Raw genomic sequence first — 3,339 nt, forward strand, 5'->3', positions numbered from 1 at the left:
ACTGCTCAACTACTGATATTTTCTTGAGTTTATTTCTAGAGTTTATTTTCAGTGAGCGGCAGTTGTCGCCTTGCTAATGCCAGAGTACACTGTTAGGAAGGCAGCAGTAACTCAATCAATCATGACAATCAACATATACAGAAGAGCATCTCAAAATGTACAAGAAGATGAACACCGGTGCTGCTCCTGTCGGCTAAGAACAGGAAACCGAGGCTACAATTCACACGGGCTCACCAAAAACGGACAACAAAAGATTGAAAAGATGTTGCATGGTCTGATGAGTCTCAATAGTGGAGTCAGAATTCGGTGCTGACCACATTAAAGCATGGATTCATCCTGTCTTCTGCCAATGATTCAAGCTGCCAGTGGTGTGACTGTGTGGGGAATATTTTCTTGGCAATTTGGAGCCGTTAGTTTCAGTTGAGCACAGTTTAAACACCACAGCTTGACTGAGTATCGTTGCTGGCCATGCCTGTTCCTTTATGATCACAGTGTACTCAAACTTTTACGGCTCCTTCTACCAGGATAATGGATCATGTCAAAAACCTCAAATCATCTTGAACCTGACAACCAACTGCCCTCAAATGGCCTCCACAGTCACTGAATCTCAATCCAACAGACCACCTTTGGCATTTAGTGGAAACGGGAAATGTGCATTGCAGACATGCAGCTGACAAATCTCAACTTTGTTGTTATAAGTTCAGATTTTATTCACCCCACATGGAGGTTAAAGGCCAATATCGAGTACAGGGTACAGGTAAGTGAACACTCTCACTTAACTACCCAGGTTTGCCAGATCACATAAAAATAACCCGTCCAATAATCCATTATCTCATCTCTGTCAAATTAAACAACACACAAACAAACATCATGGTAGCGTGATGTCAGCAGGTGTGGTCAGTGCCATCCAGCTGCATCCTACTTGGCGGGTCATGAGCAACATCCTCACTGCCTCATTAACAAATCATAAAATCCTCACGTGGGCATGTGTGGCTTATGTGTTTGTGTTTGTTGTGTAAGTGTGTGGGTGCGAGACAATGTTCAGAGGGTTAGTTCATGTGAAAGATGAAAGACGAAGCTCAAACTGAGTCAAAATGTCGAGCTTTCTGGGGTAATTAAAGGGCTTCGGGCTGTTGGAGTCTCAGATGGTGTGTGAGAAGAATTATATCCACCACTCACAACCTTCTGTGCTGTATAAATGATAAATGGGTCACAGATTCACAGATGGGCTACTAAACAGCTGACTGATAAAGCAGAACATTGAGTAATGACGAAGGGCCGAATGGATGAACGCCAAAACAAAGCTCAGTCCTGTTCTCTGCTCTGTTTCATAAAACTACACAAGTAGGAATGTAATAATAATATTCCAGTCTATAAACATCAGTCTAAACCATATTCCTTGTAAATTCTTCAGCTTTAATATCATTTTTCTGTCGGTATATGTGAGCCATTTATTTGCCGCCTTCCCCATCCACAGTCTGTTAGCAGCAGTCAACATCTTTGGAGTTTATTTGGAGCCACAACGACACGTGGCAGTTTTGTTGGGATGAAAAATATCCCCCAGCACTTAATATACGTTGCAACCCTATAGATGTGAATTCAGAAACTTTATGTGACACACACTCTTACATGTGTGTGTGTTTGCACGACTAGGCTATAATATGTTTGGTGGGAGCAGGATGCCAGGCAGTGCCCTTTAAAGGCTCTAATGTGGCGGTGGTTTCATGGTGGTTGGCACAGATCAGCAGGAAGAGGGCAAAGAGAGGGGTATTTAAAAAAAGAGGTAGAGAGGGGAGAAGAGGGATCTGGTTTAAAGAAAAAGAGCTATAGTTACACAGGCACACCGCAGGCATCAAACTGTTGTGAAGATATGAATTCCCACTCTTTCTCCACGTACTCGCTGCATCCCTCTATTTTCTCCATCCATCCCTCACTCTGGGTCAGCGGCCCATTCACAGTGCGGTCCTGGGGTGATCAGAGTGGACCCTGCCCTCTCTCACTCTGCTTTCATTCTCTCTCCATCTTTCATCCCATCTTTTCTTTTTGCAGCGGGGTGGGTGGGGGGGGGGGGGGGGTGCAAACAAAACAGTCATACTTCCCCTAAACTCATCTTTTATTAATCAGACCTCAGCAGTGTGTCAGGGGGAAGAGTGACGCACATGGGTTTGTGAGTTTAAAACGTGCTCCGTGAACACACACTCAAACACACACACACATACACACAAGAACATGCAACTGACCACTGACAAATGCCTCGGGGTGTTTCATATTTCCTCTGCTGCAAAACAGACCATCACAAAAAAACACCAGAGCTCTTTTTGTGTCTGAGTATGTGTCAAAGAGAGAGACGGAGAGAGAAGGAAAAAGAAATTAGTGAGACAGATGACTTGAAAGCACCGCACGACCACCTCCCTTCTGTCATTCATAAAGCCTCCTTCACTCTCTTCCCTTTTTTCGATCTCCCTTAAACACACAAGCGCGCACACACAAGCACACACACACAAGCTCACGGGCAGAGCGGATATTCTGGGTGGTGTTATTCCAGGTGTGGAGTCGTTGAGGTCTCCATGCTGTGACCCTGTTATCCTGGGAAGAGGGAGCGTATTAGACGCATGCAGGGAGAGGAAGAGACTCTATATCAAAAACACATTTCTCCCCGAGGCTGTGTCACTGCAGACACACGGCTACGAACCCAGCACATACTGTATATAAAAGCATACGTTTCTATGTACTCATGCGTGAAGGTGAATGCTTTGCACGGCCAAAATCTACTGTCGGATATTATTGGGCACTATCAGTAAAAGGTCCTGCGGTACATGAAGTGACAGGTACAGTCACAAACTAAAGCCCTCTGTCAACAAGCCAAATAAACAAACAAACAAAGGGCTTTAACTTGTGACATTTGATAAAGTTTGCATATTTTAAAAATGCTCTTCAGTTCAGTTTGTAGTGGAGATGTACATCTTCTGAGAAGTGTTCAAAAGGAAAAAATTAACAATAAAATATCTGCCCCTCTTTTTTGGAATTCAATCCAGTTTTTACTGTTTTTCTTTTATCGTGCATTTACTGGGATGCAAACAAGGATAAAGCTGATACTATTTTTGTTTGCATCACTTTTCACTCTATGCATTATGGGCAGCGTATACACACAGCCTCAACTGACTGAGACTCACTCTGCGCCTGGAAAAAACAGAAAACAGATTTTTCTTACACCAAACAAAAGTAAGAACCAAAAGTATTAACCTGCAGCTGACAACCAAGAAATTGCTTCTGTTGTTTCATATTGAGCAAAAATGGATGTTAGAGACATTTATGGGTGTGTGTGTGTGTGTGTGTGTG

Source organism: Pundamilia nyererei, unplaced genomic scaffold (genome assembly GCF_000239375.1).
Source record: "Pundamilia nyererei isolate P.nyererei 1_Seehausen unplaced genomic scaffold, PunNye1.0 scaffold00013, whole genome shotgun sequence".
Taxonomy (NCBI): domain Eukaryota; kingdom Metazoa; phylum Chordata; class Actinopteri; order Cichliformes; family Cichlidae; genus Pundamilia; species Pundamilia nyererei.